The following is a 24,593-nucleotide window of genomic DNA, read 5'->3' as shown; positions in this document are numbered from 1 at the left end:
GGTCTGTTTAACATTATACGTGTAATACCCGAGTGGAGATCAGACATGCATCATTATAGAAATGCTGTGTGTGTGTGTGTGTGTGTGTGTGTGTGTGTGTGTGTGTGTGTGTGTGTGTGTGTGTGTGTGTGTGTGTGTGTGTGTGTGTGTGTGTGTGTGTGTGTGTGCGTGCGTGGTGTGTGTCAAGGTTATAACCGTTTTGAATTAGTTTTTATTTTATTTTAGTTTTGACTTTTGGATATCATTTCAGTATAGTTTCAGTTTAGTCTTGAAGGTGTTTTTATTTAGTTTTAGTTTAATAAAAATTGTTTTCACTGCTTAATTTCGTTTGAGTTTAAACTTTACTATAATAACCCTGGTGTATGTGTGTGTGTGTGTGTGTGTGTGTGTGTGTGTGTGTGTGTGTGTGTGTGTGTGTGTGTGTGTGTGTGTTTCGCGCGCGTGTTGTAGCAAATGACGTGTGCGAGCGACGTGCCCCTGCTCAGGAGGTGAAGGGTCAACGAGCACAGGTGAGGTCAATCAGCCAATGAGCGATGCGATAACGTCGAGCAGCGAGTTCTTCCTCTTCTACGCGGCAAACCGCCCGTGTTACGTTTATTATGATAGATGCAACAAACGAGCCGCGTCTGTCATGATCCGTCACCGCGACAGCAAGTAGACTTTTAACCTGAACTATAAGGAGTGGAATCAGGAGAGCAATTACAGAAAACCGGGATGGATTTGACCCATTTTCTTTGCAAGGACGATGACCAGAGGGGAGAAGGCTACTCGTGTTACATAAGGTAAGACACACAAAGTTCTGTTTTGACAACTTGTAAAATGAAGGCTAATTTGTTAGTAGTGTCGCCCGGGTCCGGGTCAGATTTGTGTCTGACGCGTCTCGGCTCTTGCACGAGAATAGTGTCCATCAACCGCACACTCAACAATCCGCTGTAGTTCCTGTAGTATGGATGCTGTCTGCTTTGAGCATTCTTCATTCGGTCTGTGTTCCAGTGTGAACACACTACATACTGACGAGCTGCTTGGTGTCAGTAGTCTGGGTTTGTGTCACTGTAATTGTGTCTGATAGGCTATTCCTCTTCTAAGCATAGGCCGCATGGAATTATTTTATTATATTTATTTATTATCTTAAAGGCAACCCTTACTACTGTAAGAAGCAGTAGGCCCAAGTCACGTGATGAATGTCTTACTCTTACATTTTAGCCAACTTTAATTATGCCTAAATTGGTTCTTTTAAATATTACAAACAAGTGTAATTCTTAGATGTTATAAGTAGGTAAATAATAATAAAATTCCACTCAGTGTGAAGTTGTGGAAAGTCAAGCTGCATTCATGCAAATCATGGATTTGTTTTTGTCTTTTTCAACCATTTTTTTGACATTTTATAAACCAAACAATTAAATCACAGTTATTGACTGATTAATTGACTATGAAAATAATGGTTAGTTGCTGCCCTATAAGAGAGATGTTCATATTGTCGCTATGCATTTCCCAGAACCCCTTCTTTCTTAGGTTTGCTTTTATTTTAGAGGATATCAAACAGCCTATATTCCTCATTACTGTATAAAAGCAGGCTATTATGTAAATTGTATATTTCTCGTAGTCAAATCCCTGTAATAAACCCAACACCCCCTGCTACTGGCGACTTCTGCTCTGAGATGAGGGGGAGTAGAGTAGATGCAGAGAGGGAGAGGTGAGTGTGTTTGAGCACCGCGAAGGTCACTCCAGATTGAGAAGTTTGTCAAAATGTGATGACATCAGCAGTCTGTAAACTGTTATTGGCCCTTGCTGAGCATTGGCCACGTCCAAACTGTCTGAAAGTACAAAAAAAGCGGAAACACACACACACACCCAAACTGACTGCCACCGCTCAGCCAGAAATGATTGCCTCCGAGGTTTCTTTTTTCTTCTTCCATCTCCCCTTGTTCACCCATGCCCCCCCCCACACACACACACACACCTCCTCACCACCACCACCACCAACAACTCATATCCCCATCCCCCACTGTCTTTCTGCCTCCTTCTCACCGACTCGTACTGTAGAAGGCACGCTGCCAGATATGTGTAAGCTTCTAGGAAAGAAGGAATAGGAGGAGGAGGAGGAGGAGGAGGAGGAGGAGGAGGAGAAGCCAGATCTGGATTTAATGACATTAAACATGGTTTTTATGCTCAATAAGAGGCCTATATTATGATTGATCCAAGACAGTCAACACTTAATCTCGACACAAATGGAATCGTCTGTCACTGAGTCTATTGAGTCATCAATATCGGCTGCAGTTATTTCTCTTCACCTTTTCTTTCCTGGATCGTTTACAGTGAGTAATCATCTGTCTGGTCGCTCGCGTCTCGGGGGTTTGATCGGATAGCGCTTTTGAACACGGGCGGAAACCTGCCTGACAATCCAACAAGCCACTCACTGAAGATTGAGAGGGCCCCATTATGTCGGCTGCCCGTGGCCATATCAGAAGGCTTTTCTTCTCCCTCCACTCGTCTCTACATAACACACAGCGGTAAATAAATCACAGCTCCGACTCTGTTTATCGATCGGCCCCACTGCAAGCACACCCCCCCTCCCCTTCTCCTCGCGTCTGCTCGCTCTTCTCCGCAGGATGAATTGTTGCTTTGTGTATTGAGGAGGGCGAGATTGTCAAAAACAGAGGTGCTGTGTCACAACAAAAAGGAGACTGAGAGAATGGGAATCCGCGCTCCGACTGCATGACCCACTGTGATGCTGCATACTTAGCCTTGATTAGGCTCCATATTAATCGAAATGGTTTCAATTAGTGGCAGCATTTGCGTTTGCTTTCCTGCAGGGGAGGTCTGTGTCCTGCTGGGACTTCTCTATTGGTGCCATTGTTTCAGGCAAGATCAATTAGTTACAGAGAAGTAATTGAAGCCATTCCGAACACTTATTTAACCAAGACATGCATACAGCTCAATTAAGTTATGCCAGGAAATTGAAAGTGATTTGCCGATTCACAGACCATTCGTTCTGAAAAGAGACTAAATCATTGACTAGGTAAATGACCTAATTGTGCTCTTTAAACAAAGTCAGTTAGAGTTAAGGAGACTGACAACACTGAAATAGACTGGATCCTCCTGCTAAGCTACGTAACCACATGTTTTTTTTTTTTTTTTTTTCCCTAAAATGACAAACTAAATATTGAAAGATCACAAGTGAAATTAGTGGACCCATCAGCTTGATTCATAGAAGTCACAGGGGAGACCAGGTACGAACGTGACGCCATACTAAAGTGATACTTTATGCCTGATTTATGCACCTCTGACATTTTTCTAACTACACAGATGGGCGGATAAAATATGGGAGAACTTGGAGGAGCTGCTGGTTTGCCGCGAGGAGAAACCTGCACAGAGTATAAAAGATCAACATTTTTCCTTGTCACAATTCCGCGTCCGCTCATGTCCCTGTGAGCGTCCATGCAGAAAGCAGAAGTGAGACACCTGGTATTGATAGAACACACACGAGTCGTTGATCGCAGTGACCAATACGTTTGTGTCTGTAACGTTACCTTTTTTAAAATGTTTATCAGAAAAGTGTTTCTTTCATTATGGCTTTCCCCTACATACACCATGAGCAACACCCTTTACCTTACAGTCGGTCACATTGTGCCTCTCATACCGCGCCCCGTAGCGCATGTGTGCGTGTAGCGTTGCATGCGTGCGGTGCGTATGGCGTGTGTGTGTGTGTGTGTGTGTGTGTGTGTGTGTGTGTGTGTGTGTGTGTGTGTGTGTGTGTGTGTGTGTGTGTGTGTGTGTGTGTGTGTGTGTGTGTGTGTGTGTGTGTGTGTGTGTGTTGTGTGTGTGTGTGTGTGTGTGTGTGTGTGTGTGTGTGTGTGTGTGTGTGTGTGTGTGTGTGTGTGTGTGTGTGCGTGTTGCGGTGCGCGTACTGTTTTCTGCTGATTCTGAATTATATTTATATAGCCCAATATCGCAAATTAACCTATAAAATATGTATTAGAGCAGCTTTATGTTACTTGTCTGAAAGCCAAATTGTAACAAAGATGGCTTTTTAGAGAAAAGGCATCCCTCTCAAACACCACTGCGCAGTGTATTTTCACAGTCCAACAATCCAACCGAGTGCTGAGTCTTCTCTGGCGAAACGGTCTTGATTTTGGTAGTTGGAATCTTCCAGTTAAACTTTCATGCGTATCATAAAATAATATTTAGACATATCAACTTAATAGTTCTGAATTGGGACCCCCAGTGTTTGGAGCAAGCTAGTGAAATTAGCGTATGCAATTTAAGGTTTGCAGAAGTGAGTAGGCTGCAGAATGTCATATCTTATGCTGCTCATCTCCTTTTCAGGTTATACTTGAGGACAATTAGCAAGCCGACAAAGGCTAATTACAGATTTCAGTTGTCTTATTTTTAATTTGAGTTACTTAGAAATGTTCAGTGGTGGAAGAAGTATTCAGATCCTATGCTTGGGGTACTACTTGAAGGTACGAATACCACACAAAAATACTCTGTTACAAGTAAAAGTCCTGCATTAAAAATGTTAAGTAAAAGTATGGAAGTATCATCAGGAAAATGTACTTAAATTATAAAACTAAAAGAACTCAATGCAGAAAGATCCTCACGTTTTAGAAACTGGAAATACGCTCCAAACGGTTCTGTCAATCAGCTAATTGTTTAATGGTCTAATCATGTCAGCTGGACTTGTTATATTGTTGGGTAATTTATAATAATAAATCTTTTATAAACTACATGTGTTTTGTGTGCAAAAATCTTCATTTGTGAAGTAACTAGTAACTAAAGCGGTCAGATGAATGTAGCGGACTAAAAATTACAATATTTCTTTCTGAAATGTAGCGGAGTAGAAGTAGAAAGTGTCATGAAAAGACTCAAGTAAAGTACAAGTACCTCAAATGTGTACTTAAGTACAGTACTTGAGTACATGTTGAAAACATTGAAAGCTGAGCTAACAACCCAGTATGCGGTTTATTGTACATCCCATGTTGACATCCAGTGCCAATGCAGTTAGCAGTGTGACCTTTATGTAGCGAGGCTGAAAACGGGTGCTGAGTGTGGAGGTCGAGGAGACGTGTGCCTTTTTATTACAGTAACCTAAACCACAGTATTTCTCTGAACGTAACCGTGTTATAGTTGCCCAATTACCATACTATAGTTGCCATGCCAATACTGATATTGTAAAACACAGGAATTTTTTTTTTTTTTATTTATTTTTTAGGCTCTTCTAATACTGACGTTGTCTTGAAACAGGGTTGAGCCTAAATACGAACTGGATAAGGCGTTTGAAAGGACTCACATTTGATAAGTGGAGTCAATACCAGATTCATATTTGATAAAATGCTATGAAGCCCCTACTCTAGTAAAGCTACAGTCCCTATGCATCTGTGAAAGGGTTAAGCAAGGTGGGATCCCGCGGCAGAAAACGTCCTATGACTAGCAATCAGCACTAATAAGATCCATCTTCTCTTAAAAGACTCGGTGAAAAGCCCTAAATCCATTCCTAACAAATTCAAAGGGGAGATAGGAGAAGGAGCCATGTGCTGTGATGTTCTCTCTCTCTCTCTCTCTCTCTCTCTCTCTCTCTCTCTGCCCGCCTGCCTGCCCGCTTCTATCTCTTTCTTTCCCCCTCCACTTCATTATCATTCCCAGGTTATCCCAGCAGCCAAGTGAATCTGGAGCACAAATGAATTAAGGGAGAATTAAGGAGCCTGTGCAAAGTGAAGCCTTTCCAAATCTCGGCACAGATGAAAGGTGGGCCCGCTCATACATGTGCATTCCCACTCCAACACGTGCTCGCATGCGTCCACAACACTTATCTCACACACACACACCACATATGTGTACTATGTAGCAGGTACAGGTCTGTAGATTTGTGGCTGTCAGTGTTTGTTGGGAGTGTTTGTCCTCACCTTGCTTCTGGGCCTCGTGCCAACACAACTTCCTGCAGTCCTCGGCCAAGGCAACACAATGGCGCTTAACGTAGCCCGCCACCCTCCCAGCATATCAAATCAGCTGGGGGGAAAAAGTTGTTCACAGAAAGGACAAAGCAGTATGCATTACATTCTACAGAAACCTATACAGTCACAGTATATACTGTGTGTGTGTGTGTATATATATATATATATATATATATATATATATATATATATATATATATATATATATATATATATATATATCTGTTAATTCGTGTGTGTGTGTATGATATATATATATATATATATATATATATATATATATATATATATATATATATATATATATATATATATATATATATATATATATATATACACACACACACACAGTATATACTGTGACAGTATATACTGTGACTGTATATATATATATATATATATATATATATATATATACACACACACACACACACACACACACACACACACACACACACACACACGGATAATGCACTTATGTTGAATTGAGCATAATGCGTTAAATTGCAAATGATGTCCTCTATAAGTGGGAAACCTATATTTCCCCTCCATGGATGATGTAGAGGACACAGCAGAGCAGTTTGACATTGAAATGGTTCAGTGGGAAGTGAAAATGAGACTTTCCCTCCAACCACCGCGGTTTCATTCCCAGCGGATACGACTGATGCAAGTTTTCTCCCACGAGCAAAGGTTTTCTAAACGTATGTTTGAGTTGCCTGAACCCAACATGTTTGAACCAACTAGTTAAAAGGTGTGTGAATCAGAAGGAACATGTCCTCAGTATTCTCTTGGAATTTCAAGGGTTTTAATGACGTGATGAAGAGTGTACATTCTACAGTGACCGAAATTATACTATGATGCTTTGGATGCAAAAGATATCTACTTAAATGTAGTTAAAGCTGGTAAAATCAATATTTTTAGGTAAAAAATGAATGAAATGACTTATGTGAATGGTGTCTGCAGTTCCCCTTAGTTTAACGGAGTATTTTAGCGTCTTTCAGCTCATTTTTTAGCTGCAGCAGGCAGCTGTTTTCTGTGAAAAACCTGATAAACTCACTGTGTACATATGAACAAAATGTATATTCAATACGCAAATTCATAAGACGTTTCTCACCATCAACCCATTTACTTTCGTCCGCTATGTTGTAATATGGCGTCAACTTGGCAACTCGGGTACCAACATTCAGAGTTTTTCTGACTTGACCTGACTAATTTTTCCGATTTATTCTGACACCACAGGAATGCAGCAAAAGAATGGAAACGGAGGGAAACGGCTGGCCTAAATCTTCCCACAGGTAAAAAAAAAAAAAAAGAAATCCCAGCCTACCAGCACCTTAAAATTCACGAAGTAATACTCTTGTTGCCCGGCCTGCTGGCCGTAGCTTCATATTGATCTTATAGATGTGAGAGTGGTAGCTACATTTCGAAAGATTGCGTTAAAATGGTTGTTATTGAAAAGCTTCTTTTTAAAAAGTGGAGAAAAAAAAAGATATTCTTCACACCTACATTTCTCATGCCAATTAAACAACTTAATAGTGGAGAAATTCCATCCTGTTCCCTCTCCATCCCCGAGCCTTGCTCAGTTTGCAGGAACACACACACACCTCCCTTGCTGTCTAATAGTTCCAACACTAGAAGACATGTGACGCCCAGTTGTCAAGAGACCCAGCCTAAGCAGCCACCTCTCTCACATCTTCACCCTGCTCAGTAGGAATCAAAGGCAGGGAGAATAGAGACAGGGATGAGGGAGGAAAGGGCCTCCACTGTGGCTTTTTAAAGCTTCACTATTTGGAATCTAAAGAGTTGAACACAAGAAGTAGTTTCTCTCTTGCTTTGCCGCTGCCTTGACATGCTGTAGTTTCTGTAGTTATAACGCTGGTTATAGTTCAAGCCTCTAGCTTTCCTTTGTTCTGATTTAATAGAATCTGTTGTGTGTACTTCTCCAGTCATTACCATCTCGTCTCCTAATCATACAATTGTCTCTGGAAGGTCTGGAAAAGCTGTTTCATTGATTCTGCAGGAAATGCAGATTGATCCGGCTGAATTTGCATGGGAATCCATTCCGTTTGAGCCGAGAGATCATAATTGATCAGATGGGATAAAGCCTGCATCTGGCTTGCCTTTCAAAGGTTAAGGTGAAAATGAATTTGCTTGTTCGTTAGTTACATTTCAATCCTGTAATTAAGTCTTGCAAATGATTAAAATGTAAAACAATGGAGCAATGAATGTGACTTTGATTGCTTGTTTGTTTTATTCGATAACATGATCTGTTGGCCTGATGACCGTGCCTACAGCATCCTAATGAAGGGGAGTGAGCTGCTGGCTTAGAGAAACCCAGCTTGCAAACAAATTTCTTTCTTTTTCTTGCTTTCTTTTATTGTTGGTACCTTTCTTGAAGACAATATTGTTTTGACTTATCCTTGACTACAATTGTTGCAGAAAAAGCTCCAAAATTTTATAAAACTTTTATTTCTGAATACGTCGTTTTGTATGACTGGGATGCATTTTAGTGAAAAAAAGAGTGCTGTCAGTCAAATATCCCCAGATAAATCAAGGCTTAAAGGTGATTTGCAGGACTTTTTAAATCTCTAAAAAGGACATGAAAACTAGTTGTGGTACCTTAATTAAGTTTTTATTTTTATTTTTAATGACCGCGATAAAGTTGAAAAAGGCCACATCCTGTGGTATTGCTAATTATGTTTTGTACCAAAACTAAATATTGGAAGAGAAGTGGATTTATTGGATCTGCGTTATCCATATTCACAAAGATCACAACCATAAAATCCTTTACTCAGCTTTGAAATTGATCAAATGTTTTACTATATGCGTTTTAATTACCATGTTGCCTCATTTGTTTATTGCGTTCACAGACAGACATGTACAGTACTTTGGAATGAGCCGGGCTGTGGTATCAATCTTCTCATCTAACTCTCACTTGAACGGTTTATCTCTCCCGTGTCTTTTTGGCTTTCTATTGGAAACCTCTGCTTTTGGCTGGCAGGGCCACTTTTGCTGATAAAAACAACACACTTTGCTAGTGGCCGATTAGCAGATTAACATAAACTCAATAAAATATTTGACTGGAACATGCAGGGATAACACTGCATTTTTCCAAGCGGGCAGGAATATTTCATCAGCTCGTTCTCAAACATGGGGGGGGGTGAAACTGAGAGGCTGGGGAGGTGTTTGTGGTATCGACTGCTGGACAAACGCCACACATATACGTGAAAGTTCTGTACTTTGTGGATGTGCATCTGTGCGTGTCCGTTTTTGTGTGTGTTTTTGCGCACAAGCTCGAAGCCTTCTGGACAGGGCCGAGGGTGAAGGGGAGTGCTAACACACTCTCCTTGTCAGCGGCAAGGGTAATTACTCCTGGCTGAAATTACTCAACATTTGTTTATAAGCTCCCCTGAGCACACTGTAAATAGATTGTCTGCTCAAGTCCAATGCCATTGAAGCCCTGCTGTCCCCAGCATGCGCGCACACACACACTTGCACAGGCTTTATGTTCACTGCAATGCCATCTTTACTGTATTGCACACATTAAGCCATAATCTTTTTACTGTATGCGTTTTCCTTTTCTTTTAATGCATTAGGTACCTTGGCAGGGCAGAATGTTACAATATTCCAGTCCTGTCAAGTGACTTTATTCATCCTCTTGTTGGAACGTTTCATAACTCGGCGAGAGCCCTTCATATTTTCACTCCTCGTGTAACTTTGCATGTGGTCGAGTTGAATCTATTTATTCAGTATTGATCTCTGCTTTGCCACCCTTTTCACAGCTCCACTCACCACTTTCCCTATCTCTCCCATACCTCTTTCTGTACCAACAATAGTCAAGATCTTTTTAGCATGCATATGAGAAGAGGAGGAAGGAAGGAAGAAAAAAAAAACGAAAGCACTTCAAGTCAAGGTCCATCCATGTAGTTATTGTATGAGATGGTTCCTGTCAAAGATGACAGTTTGAAACACTTGACCCACAACAATGAATTCTTGGCCAGGGCCAAGTGACAGCCCAAAGTAATTCATTCTTTTGAAATGTTTAGGGAGATGGAGAGAGAGAAGTGAGGAGAAGGGCAATGACATGTAGAGCGATAGAGCAAGACAAAGGAGGAGGGGCAGGAGAGAAGACGATAGAAACAAAGAGAATTAAAGAAAAGTGGCAATAGCAGAAAACATGCTATAGGATAAGTGAATGGAGAGAGAAAAAAAATCAGCTTACGCTTGCTACTGTAGCTACGGTTGATAGATTCTAACCCATGAAGCGTGCAGCGTTTCCCACAGAATTAGACCAGGGGGACGCACAGCGCTCAGCCGCTCTAGCAACCCGAATTCAGCCAGCACAACCCCCAGCAGCGGGGGTCTAATCGTGGGTTTGTTGCTGGTTAGACCCAGGGCTAGCTGCCGCCTGCTTGTCGAGGCCCGCGGCGCTGGGGTTTGCGCTCAGCTGGTGAATTTGAGTGGCGCCAGCCGCTAAGGTCTCCAGTGCTGCGGCGCTGTCGCCGTCCGCTCTCGTCACAGATTAGCGACGGGGAAGATCGTGAGTTGTGTTAAAGCTGACTAATTCTTGTCTCATTTGTGGTCTGATAAACTGAGAATAGAGAGGGCGATAAAACATCCATTGAGTTTTCTACATTGTTTTTCACCCTCTGGGGCTCTCTTCTGCATTGGTGTAATGGTTTTCTGACTAGAGAATGGGCCACACCTTCTGCTTATCTCGATGAACCAACTCCTAATATTCGCGTAAGAGTAATTGATGGAAACAAACATTCATTTGTATATTCTTTTGCCAATTCTTCTGAAAATTTGGATCAACTTTGCAATGTATTTAGATGGAAACCTGACTATTGAGAGTGATAGAGGAAGGCAGAGAGATGGAAAGAAGAGTTAAAATCCTATTAATTTAGTTGCAGGTGGATAAAAGCTTAAGCTATTTTCTACTCTGTAGCGAACCATGAGTTTTACCCTCTGAGCACGCACGCACGCGTGCTTGCCTCATCAGGAAACCAAAGCAAACTACCAGCCTAGCTTACTGTGTCCTCTTATCCTACTGCAAAAGTTACTCATGACCATTCCTTTTCTGAAACAGAAATTAAGATGCTGGTCAAGCCTTACAAATGCAATGAGCAAACAGCACAGTGAGAGTTATCAATAAACATAAAACAGCTGATTGCAGGCAAAGCAAAATGCAAATCAAGTGTGTGCACTTCAGCAGAATATGGTGACAGCTGGCTACATTTTTCTACTTCTGTCTGAAATCAAAGACCCCATTGTTAAAAATGAATTAGGGTTTTTATTTGATGGTTAATCTGCCAACGTTATCCTTGTGAACTGCATTTGTGCTGTGCGAGAACAGAAAGCTTGACATGGAGAGTGATAGAGGAAGGCAGAGAGATGGAAAGCAACGGAGAGAAGACAAGAGAAACCAAGAGGGCAAGCTTGCAGTACAGAAAGTGGCAACGGCAAATAAAAAGTGATGAAAGACATAAGAAAGATGAATAAATTAAAAGAAATCAAGGCATCTTATTAATCTACAAGAGCTCCAAGGTGGAAAATGTGATTCTGTTTGCGATAAGTGATTTGCTAATGATGATTTTGATTGTATTCTTCTGTACACAAACCTCCCAACATATGTTGTTGTTATTGCAAGCTGCCATCCAGGCTAATTTGTCTTAATTACACTGAGTGTGTTTGCTGCCTACTACTGCCGTCCACTGAGAGAGACAGACACTTTAGATAGAGTGGAGGGCGGGGAGCGCAACATCTGTCTGCTGAAGAATTGAAACACACACACACACACACACACACTTTAAAAAACACACAATTTCAGAAACACGCATATACACTCAAATATGAGCACGCTGGTATACTCGCACAGGCATATACAGTGAAATACAAACACACACACACACCTCCTGTAATAAAACCTTGCTCCAGCCACCTCATCACCATCCCTTAGCCCTTACCTCCCATGTCCTGCTAATGGCGGCCACCACAGAGGTGACTGTGTGCAAATAGGGCCGTAGCGCCGATGGCCATCCATCACAAGGCCCCGGAGCAACATTACACCACTCTAATGGCCCACTCTGGCCTTCCTTATGATATTAATCCACCGCCTCACAGCACTGATTTCATTTGTAAAGTGGTGGGGGGAGACTAACTGTTCGGTATTTTTTTATTTATTTTTTTGTTTTCCACAGGGTGTTAACAGACGTAGTCGCTGTGATGCAGACACCGCTCGCACACCATAATCACAAACATGCGGGCTCGCACACATGCTGTATATACGTGCCCGCCGCTCACCTTGGTCTCCAGCATATACAGGTATGTGTGTGTGCAGTGTTTAAACACACACACACACACACACACACACACACACACACACACACACACACACACACACACACACACACACACACACACAAACAGGCATACAAAACATAGATCAGCAGATGGACACACTCACTGACTTTGTCCACGGGATTTTTCCTGCATCCACCTCAACCTGCCATTACAGGGAGTCTAATTATATAAAGTAACAACAACATGCTGCATACATCTCCCGCTATCTCAGCAAGGTAGCAAAAAGAAACCTAATGGTATGTGAGTTTTCTTTGCAGGCGGAAAGTATCAAGAAAACAACAATTAAATTGCTGAGCGTAGCTTAGAGACTGCATCAATCCTCAAACACATTTTTCCTTTGAACATCTTAGAGATGTTTGCTGGTAGACTCGTGCAGGCAGTTGCTCGGACGACACTGTAACCTGCATTAACACTTTACATTTCGGCTGCTTCTGTTCCCATGCAGGGGAACAAAATATGAGCGCATTTGACACCAGCTATCCGTTTTATTTGTCTGCACATTTATCACCTGAGCATCAGAGTAGCGGACGTGTTCTGAAAGCCAGCAGCAAGACGTTTTTTTTGTGTTTTTGTTAGGGCTGTCAGTCGATTTAAAATATGTACATGGTTGTCCATAGTTAACATTTTTATTTTAAAGGGGATATATTTCAAGTTTTTAATGCTCAAGTGGTATGTGAGGCTCGACGTACTCCGGTGGTAACTCAATTCACGGTACATTCAAATAACTGTAGTCTTGTGGAGAGAACCATCTGGAGGGGAGGGGCTTTGAAACTGAACTTGCCATTCAATTAATTTGAATCGCGTGTCAAAAGAAATTGTGGCATTAAAAGGAATTTGCATTAACTTGTCACATTAATTTCGACAGCCCTAGTTTTTGTCCAGCAAGTCCTTTTGATTATGACCACGTGCTGTTGTTTTACTCACTTATCAGCTGCCTTGCATAAAGAATTACTGATTTTCAATGGTAAAAATGCCACAAGGAACTATTCTGTCACATGGCTCCATGGAGATGCTTCTTGTGTCTTTAATGTATTTTGGTACGGAATGTTAAATGTTCAAGGTTAGTGTGAGGTGTTTCTAGACCTACAGGAAATAGCCGGGCACCAAGAGATGTGTTTTAACAATTGATGTTGGGGGTAAAACGTAGTAGACAGAAAATCAGAGCTCGTTCTCTTAGCGCTTCACACATCAGTGCATATTACTACCAGTTATGAAGCTCACAGGCAGCGAGGAGGGGGGGGGGGCTGGTGACCCAGGGAGCAGATGGTGGGCTAAGAGGAAGGTCTGCTGCCTGGACGTCAGAGCCCAAGACGTTCTTTGTTGTGTATTTTTATTTTTTTATTTCTGGAACAGACCACCGCTGGCACCGGCAACACACACACACACACACACACACACACACACACACACACACACACACACACACACACACACACACACACACACACACACACACACACCATATGAATGTCAAAAGCTAAAAGTGTCAACCTCAAAGGACATAGAAAAGCACGTTTTCCTCAAATACCATCGTACATCTTGCAAAGGGAACATTTTATGAATCAACCCTGACACATGAACCCAGATATTGTCCTTCCTCGTGTGTCCACACACACACACACACACACGTTCACGCTAAAGCCTCCTGAAAGCTGAAAGATTTTCAAACAACCGCGACAACCTCGGGAAAAGAAGCGCGGTTCTTCCCTTTTTATCAAACATTAAATATTTCCCCCACACTATACTACTGGCTACCGGTTCCTGCTCTTCTCCATACTGTGTTAAATTATAAAACTAAACAAAAAAACAGTCTGTCCTATGTAAAAATTTCATCGCTTGCTGCGGATGAACAGAGCAGTTGCAGACGAGCGGAGGAGTGGAAATGAGGAGAGCAGAGGAGCAGTGATGTTCGGCGCTGAACGTGTTGAGCCAGAGGTCAGCCCAACTCCGGTGAAACCCAGAAACACACACACACACACACACACACACACACACACACACACACACACACTCACATTGTGTGCTTGTAAAATGTTGTGTTCATTTACTGAAAAACACTGGAATTTGAATAACCCCCGGTCATGAAAACAAACCTTGTGAATACTGAAAGATTGTGATGCCTTTATTAAGAATTGACTGCTTTTGAGTTCATCTGAATCGTCTGTATGATGTCCATGAAACTTGTAATATGTTGTGAATGCTAATGGCTCAGTGGGCAGTGATAAGTGATGAAACGTCTTTGAATGCTGCTCTGTCCTTGGCTGACTGGTGGATGCCGTTTCTTTATGGATATTCACTGTACTCTGAAAATTAACAAAACTTGGCAGGTATCAACAGCGTCGAAAGCGTTAAGCACTCCTCTGTGTTCTTTGCAGCCCTTGAACTTTAAAAAAAAAAAAAAAAAAAAAAAAAACGGAGCGGATTGAAGAAGCATAAGAGACTGAAGTGATATTGGTGAGCAAAGAAAATTAATATAAAAGTAAAACACTTAAAATACAAATCTTTGTTGCCAGAGGTAAAATTGCTGTCAGGGATGGCCTTCTAGCCTAATGACAGGCTGGGTTCATCATGAGAGGGAGACAAAGACAAACACAGGTGGGGACGCAATATTTCTATAATGAAAAGATTAAAGACGGAAATAAATAAAGACGGGAACAAGGGAAGGAGTTGGCACGTTACTGTAACATGTTAGATGAAAGACCTTCTCCAACCATACAAAAGACAGCAGAGACAAGTGGAGGGAGGATGGGAAAAAAAAAAAGATTAGGTAGAAATAGTGAAGGAAATTAAAAGTTAGACTGAAGTATTGAAATCACAGAAACCCTCTGCAGAGAGGCCAGGAGGGCAGACCAAATATTCCTTTGACTTAACGTCTAATTCTGAATCTGATTATTAACCAGCAGGGTTTTAAATGTAAATATGCCATTATGCTGTCATTACAGTGTTCCCATCCCCAGGCCCACGGGTCAGCCCAGCCACTGTTAATTTTGCAGGCAAAAGCTTCCCTCCCCGCGCTCTTGAAATGTTAATAACTTTCTATTAGTTAATGTAGCGTGACTAAAATTCCGATTAGATATAATTCATTTTAATATCTGTGACTGGCCGGCCTGATCATTTTCCGCCGCGTTCTCCCGGCCACATTACACGATTCTAAATTGGACTCATTTACATTGGCTGGTTAAATCAAGGCCTTCTCGTGCAATTTAGCTGTCATCAAATCAATTTTGTAATTTTCTTTGCTCTTTGAGGTACGACTGTTTCCGAATTGAATAATACCAGCCATCACATTTAATTAGCCGTTATAGCATGTGTCGGAACAGGAGGGGATGCAGCAACATCTCAAATGCAACGAGACAGCATCAGCAGCCACACCTTGGACACATTAGATACGAGATCGTGTTAGACAAGCGTTATTTTCCCTTCATTTACTGTAGGTTTAACCAGCAAACTTCTGTCTGATTATGTGTCCTTTATTGCTTTGTCTTAGTTAGGATTGGTGTGAAGTGAAGCAGTTAAACATCATGAACATTTGCACAGTTGATCTGCCACCGTTGCAAAAACGCTCTTTCGTCAGTCATCCATCTCAAAGTTGAAACTTTGCGACATCTCATCCTCGCTGGTTGCACAAAAGAACAACCCTGCACGGTGGGTGTGCTGGGAGTTTTCGGTGGGACCGCTGTGGGTTAGGTAGGCGCTGGAGTGGAGCTCCCATGTGGCTTTGCTCAATGGTGACTGAACCATAAGAACAGAGGGACAGAGGGCTGCGCACCACAGGGACTCTGGGATAGCTCAACCTTCTCTGGGAGGACCGCTGCCTTGGGTAAGTGGTGGTGTCGCTCCAGATCAGAGGACAGCAAGGCTCTTGAGGGTAGGCGGAGCAGGGTGGGATGGCAAGAGTTGGAGGGGAGGCAGGGGGAGACTAGGGATGGCCGAGGCAGTGAGGACTGGGGATACGAGGGCAGATCACAGTGGGAATAGCGGTGAGTAGGTTGGTTTTTCTTTGACTGGAGCCAGGATTGGAAATGTGGGTTCAGTCTGGATGATGATATTCTGGAGTGTTTTGTTAAAGCGTTATGAACGTTTGAGCAACACAATATTAATTAAATGTTACATGACTATTTTTGAAATGTCAGGTCAAACATTGTCTTTGTTACTACAACACGACTTGTAAAGCTACCAGGCATGAGTGAGTATGTTTACATGCACACCAATATTCCACTATTATTCCAAATATGACAATATTCCGAATTTGATACAGGTCATGTAAACAGCATATTCCGGTTGGATATTCCGAATAAGGCCTTTTTCCAAATATAGCATTTTCTGATTAAGAAGTGGGATATTCCGGTATTTTTCAGGTTTTAGAGGCATTCTTTGGACATGTATACAGCATATTCGGAGTCTGTGCGTCTCAATCGGGGTTTTTACTGCAGTTTACGGCCTCTTGCCTGTTTACGGCTTATGGTCAGCTCTGTGCGTTTCTATGGTTGCTGTACACCAACCAGCCAGCCAACAGTTTGCAAGGCTGCAGACCTGATGAGGAGAAACACAGCTACTTTTAAACCTTATCAGAGACTTGGATATCAACAGGTTTTTGGATATTCGCACACATCGTTACGCCGACCTTTTCAAGAAGCTGGTTGAAGGAATGAAAGAGGGAGGCTGTGTTCGTACGGTTCAACAAGTCCATCGCTGGTAAACTTTGAAAAAATCGTATTTTGCATGGCTACATGTAAACGGGAATATTAGAAGAATATTCACTTTCATTAGCAGTGTAAAAAGCTCAGTCGGAATATCGTCTTTTTCGGAACAAAGGCAAACGTAGTCGAAATAAACACGCGCAAATATTTAAATGGTAGTGTCTTACAAGGACCTGGCTCATTTAGTTAAACTTTCAATTAACATGCGGTAATGGGGCAGTAGCTACCATAGAGGACGCTGAGGTCATGTCCTCTGAGATGGGGTTATCTCATATCGTGTTTGAGACTTCAACAGAAACTTTAAGGCTGAACAGAAGTTAATAATTGAAAACAGAACGTGGAGTTTACAGTTTTTCTCAGTCGCTTTGGAACATCAACATCCACTCATTCTTTACATTTTTTAAATCCATTTCTCAAAACGATTATTACAAACGGCACCACACAATGGATGACCTGCAAAAGCCTGTAACTTGCTCAAAATTATCTAGCCCGTTCCTCAAAAGTAAATCTTCATGTCAATGAACATGTCAGTGGCATCAGAAGGTCGAGTCCTTGAGTGATTGTTCACAAAGGAGATGCTTAGCTTTGTCAAAAAGCTTAGTCGTGTTGCCAATATAAAATTGTACTCTTAAGTATTTTCTGATGTACACTATGGCTACATTTTTATGACAATGATTGAAAATGCACAAGGCTGCAATTTTTCTGTATGGAATACACATTTCAATAATACAAAGTCACACATTCCTTTATGTTAGATTAGGATTGCAAGAGATTGGACAGGATTCACATTTATGCTTTTACTATATTTTAGTTTTTTCAACAAATCAGTGTCATTGGAATTCAGAAAGAGACACAAAACTATGCTCTGTTTAGATATGCTTGGAGATTTACCTCCAATGTATTTTACATAGAGGTTGATCTGGTTGATCATTGGTTGATCTAATGTTTTACACAATCCCCTTAATTATGGAAGTCAATATTTGCCTGAGAAAAATTACATTAATTAATTCTGGACAAATTCACAACAACAGAACAATTGGAATGTACTGTATGGAAAACTTGCTTGACTGATTATGACAATGCGTTCAACCATTTTGCTTTTTAAGACATATTCAATGAACGTATGCCTAGATGTTTTGGGGGTTAAAACAATTCAACAGATATCCAATGTATATGAGCAACATGACATAAGCAATTGATCAGGTAAAAAAAACGCAGACAATTGTACATTATCAATTGCATGCATGTACAAAAGCAATTGCAATTTGACCAAAACAATTATATAAATTTGCTTTTATCTTGTGCACAAGTGACTAGATCAGCAGGAGGTTGAGCAAGCAGTTTTGAGAGTGTCAATTGTGATCTGAGAAATGTACCAAAGCTACTGAGAAAAACTGCAAGGGTCCAATAAAAGATGCTAGTAAGTTGCATAATGGGACATGTATGATGGGGTATTTTGGAGCTTACTGTGGACTTAAAGTCTGGATATTTCAGCCTGTGCTGTTTCAATGTAGTTGAATATGACTTTTAGGCCAGCAAACAATTAACCACATTTTCTTTACTAGAAGTGCACCTTATAGAGGGCACTTTATCATGCTTTCTCCACTGGAAGGGCACCCTGGACATTCAAACTCCCACATACAGTATTGTAAAACAACCGCACAGTGAAATTTGCCCAAAGTAGGTTTACCCAGAATGCAATAGATTACAATAAACAAAATATGGAGAAAAAAAAATATTATTAAAACCTTTGCTCTCAAACTTTATCTCAATTTATGCCTGTGCTTATGACTTGAATTGAATCTTTATATTCATATGGGCCTTTTAAAGGGCTTGAGATGTTTAATGCATTTAACATAATTTGACTTCCGTTTTTAATTATGGTTTGGTTACTTCAAAGCTCAGCTATTTCAAGTGGTGTTCGTTATTTTGACCGCCTCTGTGAGCTTTTTGAATAGTATGCACCTTGGCTCAATGAAGCACTTTAGGGATTTGCCATCTAAATCTCCCTTCACGGAGATACATATCAAAGCCACAAATGTCAAAGGAGATAGCAACATTGTAGCTGTGGTAATCCACTGGCTGTTGTAATCTTACGCAAGTGAGTCTGTGGGTTTGTGCTCTGTGGCTATGTTCACATCCCTCCCAGTCCCTCTGTCTTACAAGTTTGAATGTGAATATTAAAAATGAACCAGATTCCCATTCCCTAGTGTGTGTACAGTATGTGTGTGGGGAATATTATGTAAAATGAAGATTAAATGAAGCTCAACCTCCCCTACCCCCCCCCCCTTTGATGACTTCTTCCAGCTCATAAAATGATGTACAAACCCCTCTTTAAATCAGGAACCTCTTTAACAGACAGCTGATAGAACTAAACTCTCAATCCCTTCGTCTTTTTAGTGATCTCTTTTCCCCCTTCTCTCTCTTTTCCCGTCAGCGTTGCATAGAGAGCGGCTGATGTTTTAATCATGGCCGCAGGACTCATTGTGATGTGCAGCCACCTCTGGGGTCTCTAATTGTCTCAGGCCAGGCTGGCTCTGCTGATCACCCTGCGTCTGGAATGGCTAATGACGTGTGTGTGTGTGTGTGTGTGTGTGTGTGTGTGTGTGTGTGTGTGTGTGTGTGTGTGTGTGTGTGTGTGTGTGTGTGTGTGTGTGTGTGTGTGTGTGTGTGTGTGTGTGTGTGTGTGTGTGTGTGTGTGTGTGTGTGTGTGTGTGTGTGTGTCAGGGCGTGTGTGTGTGTGTGTGTGTGTGTGTGTGTGTGTGTGTGTGTGTGTGTGTGTGTGTGTGTGTTGATTTTATGATGGCATGGAAGTACAGACCCACTACCACACAGTCTGAACAAATAGTACATATAGATGATCACATGATTCAATTAATTCCTTGAAAGGAAAATGGCACTTTGCCAACTGCTGAGCAAGAAGAATATTAATCACTACTTGAAACTAGGGTTGCAACTGACTCTTATTTTCATTGATTATTTTCTCAATTAGTTGTTTGGTCTATAAAAAAGTGGAAAATGTGGATCAGTTTACTGTCATAGCAGAGTGAAGAAACTAGAAAATATTCACATTTAAGAAGCTGGAATCAGAGAATTTACTCTTCTTTTCATAAAAATGACTCAAACCAATTAATCGATTATCAAAATAGTTGGTGATTAATTCAATAGTTTGACAATTAATCAATTGCGCTGTACAAGAAACACTAGAAATGTTAAACAAAAGGCATTTGATTTCTTTCGTGTTTTCATTCATTTATTAACGTTAGCAATAACATTACTGTAGATCCAGACCTGGGATTCAAGACTAGTATGCCTCTTTGAAGTAAATATGTGTAATACAAAAAAGCAATTGGTTATTACATAAGCTATTTATCGGAGTCGTTCATGAAAATCCTGTAAATCTTTTTAAAGAGAAACTGGAAATGGAATTAATTTTTAGCCAGAAGTTAAATGGTTAAGACATGCTGTGGACATCATACACCATTAGGAAATGTTGCTTTATGAATGATACATTTCCTCTTTCACAAGATCCAGGCCGTAATCTCCTTCTAAGCTCCGAGCGGCACCCTCTGTCTGCGTGGCTGGCCCGCGGATGATGTGGTCTTAGGGTAAAGGGCCTATTGCTTATGTTGCTGATTGTACACCTGTGGATAAGGCTTTCAGGTGCTGCGGACAGAGAGCCCTAAGCCCTTTACGGCCTACGCTCACAGAATACAGATCTCCCTTCCATCCGGCTTCCTTTCAAATGTACACACAATCACTTTCCTCATCATGTCTCCTCCATTCATCAGCGTCTCGCTCTACTTCTTTTTTCTCCATCACATCTCCTGTCGTTCTTTTTCTGACTTGGAGTCACAGTTCAGAGAGTACTTCTGACACATACAGCTAACACGGAAGCAGTCCCCATCTTGTATTCAACAATGAATTGCACTGTAGTGTTGATTGTCCTTCAAACTGACCTACAGTGAGTGAAATGAATTTGGTGGCAAAACCTCTGTTTAATGCAAAATAAAAGATTTTCCTAAAGACTACATTTAATCTTGAACCTTTTTTTACAATCGTCCTTTGTCAACAATACTTACATACTGTATAACCAACATAATTTATAGCACCGTTCAAGTGTTGGACCCTGGACGTTAATAAGCAGCAGCAACTCAAGTGTTGCATACACCTAATAACAAAGCATGTCTCTGACTCCCCTTCCCTCCATCCGCTGCCCTTATTAGCATACAATCTGAATGCTGAGAGCGCCAACAATGGTGAGGTCAGTGCCGTTGGTTGGGGTCAATTCTGAGGACGGCTTGGCAACACGCTCTGTATGTGTCTTTGCATACTGTAGGAAATCTATTGCGGTGGGAAGTTAAGTGGCAGTGAATGCCAATAGTACCTTCCAGACTGCCTTCTTGAAAATACAAAGCATGGCCGTGCCAATGGCATTCTGCTCCATTTTACCTTTTTGAAGAGGCAATCCAAGAGTTTTAACTACCAGAATATTATCTCTCCCCCTTCTCCAATGAGCAGAATAGCCAGCACTCATCACTCAAAAAAAAAAAAAAAAAATACAATTTTGTTCTGTCGGTCTGGTCCAGCCTGCGATAATCCGAATCCACTTTTAGAGCACTGATAAGACAACCTATTAAATGTAATTATAAAATGGGTGGTACAAATTGTTAGTGCTGTAGCTATCTTCAAAATGTCTTAATGTCTTCAAATAGCCCTGGTGATTTAAATCATTTTAGCATTTTCTTGCAATTAGTTTCACATAATAATACTGAAGCTAATTTCTGCCCCATGTTTGACATTATAAATGTAATTGGCTCGCATTCACATCCCCACTGTGACACATCTATCAAGCCTCATGGGCGACATTTATGTGTGGGTGTGGGTGTGGGTGTGTGGTAGCAAATACATGTGCTATCTCTTGCATGTGAGCCGCTTTGCATCTCTACCATAAACACTCACCTTTTGTTTTACCCAAATCTATCACACTGCATCGTTATAGCGACTTGCCATTGATTGCGCTCCCCCTTTCAATTTAACGCTCTCAATAAAAATGCATCTACAATGCATTCTAATTACACTTCTTAGGTGACCTATATAATGACTGTTTCCCAATGAAGGCATATTAATTGGCCTGTCACAGTTCAGTTGGAGGCTATGTGTCCCACTGTCCTTTTCATAGGCGTGCCGGCATGACCAGCATCACTGAATGCTCATATATAAGAGCTCCAATAACAGTTAAAATGCTATTAAAGTGGATGAAGCACAGCTATGCTGCTGCTCCCTCTAATTTGAGACACAGACTGGAGGGCTGTGAGGAATACTCTCTGGGGAAAACTATTCCCCACTGACTCCAGCATATGTTGTGTGTACACACACACACACACACACACACACACACACACACACACACACACACACACACACACACACACACACACACACACACACACACACACACACATTTACGCACAAGCAGACATTCTAATTGCCACTGGAGTGTAAACTGTAGCTGATAATGTTATGGTCATAACAATCTCCCTCTTAAACAAATATTTCCATGTGTGCACTCATGCAAACACACATATGCATGCATGTAAACACGGAGTGAGTTCTTGCCATGGTATTACAGGTATCTGTTTCAAACTCTAAACACTCATCATCAGATTAATATATTGTATCAAGGACATATGGAAAGGGTTGACTAGACTAAAAGTGTAATCATACACAGTAGCTTTCGATATGTCATTCTTAATGGCCATTGCTGGTTCAGGGACAGCACAAATTACAGGCCTCACATTGAAGAGAGAAAAAAAGTAATTTTGCTCCACTAAGATGCATTTTTTCAGAGGTTTTATATCTTCCAAAGCTTTATTATTTAAATGAAATGAATGGTCAAATAATACAGGAACATTTCAATACAAGGCAACATGATCCTTTTGAAGGTAGAGCTTTCTGAAAAGCAGTGGTTCTTGATGGATTATTTGGTTATTTCAGATAATTTTGTTAAAAGAAGCTAGCCTTGTATGGGATAACTAGCAACACATTTGGCATATGGAAATTATTCTCTTTAAGGGCATTCTGTGACCAAGTTTTCAAATGAAATGAATAAGAATGTTTCTCTTGGATAGATGCCAGATTTTAAGTAGCACTCCTTGCGTGCCAAAGCTTAATTCTAAAAGACTCTTTTATTTGTAGTTTGAATGGAGCTCAAATGAGTGCACGACAACCAATCGATTTTTATCAAAAGCCCATGAATGACTTGCTCCATGCAGAATGAGAAGGAAATGAAATTGTGAAAAGAAACTGGTTTGAATGAAGAGAACATTAGTGATTATAAACATTAAAATCCAACCTTAGTTACACTGTGCTCTTTCTCTCAAGAAAAACGCACAGAACAAACTAATTATTTTTAATGTGTATATGCTTGGTCTCATTTCAGTATTGTCTTTTAATAACAGATTTAATGGTGGTATTTAGAAAAAGTCTACTCCATACATACTTAATACCATTACTGACCAAATTAACCTTGAGTAGCTCTTAATTATGTTTAGTTCCATTTGGTTGGTCATGCAATTCACACAGCTCGGGATATTACAAATGGACAGGGAGGGTGATTTCTTCCACAAAGCTTTCCACTCCAAATTGACATTATACGAACAAGTCTTTGAAGATGATGATATTCTGCATTTGTCTGCTTGTCAACTAATCACAAAAGCAATGTATGTGTCCAGGGCATGGAGTGAACCTTTTTGGCTACCAGCCACTATGGCAGGTGGATTTTAAAATCCACTAGCCACACAGGCTTTTTCTTTTCTTTGCCCCATAAAGGATAAATACAGGAAATGCAATTGCATTGTTCTTGAACTTAGGAACACACACATAATACACATTTAAGCGCTGTCAATATTATAACTATAAAACAATACTGCACTGCAGTACGTTCGTTCTGTATTGCTGTCTTAAATCAGCCACTCACGAACATTGCCATTGTTGCTAACAGTCCACTTGGTATTAAATTGTCTTCTTTAACTTTTTTTTTGAAATCATCCTCATCTTTTTGTTGGTTGCTTGTTTCAGCTGGCCTCTTCAACCCCCATAATGTGCTGCCAGATTTTTAAGCTTAAATCCAAGGAAATGGCGGACCTGTTTGGAATGTGAAAGATCAACCGTGACAAAAACTACCAGCCAACGTGGCAGGTAGATGACAGTTTCACGCGCCAATGGCAAATTTCACCCGCATTTTGCTCTCTGTCGGAGTTAATTTCAGGCCTTGCATGTGTCTAACAAGTATTGTGTGTGTGTGTGTGTGTGTGTGTGTGTGTGTGTGTGTGTGTGTGTGTGTGTGTGTGTGTGTGTGTGTGTGTGTGTGTGTGTGTGTGTGTGTGTGTGTGTATATATGTATGTATGTATGTATAAAATCTTTTTCCTCCGGGCGATGATCTTCATTGTTGTCCAAAAACTATTAAAAACAAATCAATGAAAAATGTAACCAAGTGCAAATGTTCCCTCATTAACAGGAACACACACACTATAGTTTATTTTGACTCCGGCCCACATACACCTTCCTACTGCCACA

At 41.0% G+C, this 24,593-nt stretch overlaps 1 long non-coding RNA gene across 2 annotated transcripts; it reads left to right on the top strand.

Moving 5' to 3' along the window:
• The first annotated feature begins 551 nt into the window (after nt 1–551).
• On the top strand, nt 552–24,382 carry LOC120554501. Of its 2 annotated transcripts, none has more exons than XR_005638482.1 (5): nt 552–782; nt 5,644–5,745; nt 7,191–7,246; nt 12,152–12,275; nt 24,095–24,382. It is a non-coding gene; the product is annotated as an uncharacterized LOC120554501 (long non-coding RNA). The 2 variants fall into 2 exon arrangements; XR_005638481.1 differs by lacking the exon at nt 24,095–24,382 and adding an exon at nt 14,168–14,760.
• The last annotated feature ends 211 nt before the right edge of the window (nt 24,383–24,593 follow it).

This window comes from Perca fluviatilis, chromosome 24, assembly GCF_010015445.1.
Source record: "Perca fluviatilis chromosome 24, GENO_Pfluv_1.0, whole genome shotgun sequence".
In the NCBI taxonomy this organism is placed as follows: domain Eukaryota; kingdom Metazoa; phylum Chordata; class Actinopteri; order Perciformes; family Percidae; genus Perca; species Perca fluviatilis.
This window is presented reverse-complemented; position numbering and strand designations above follow the sequence as displayed.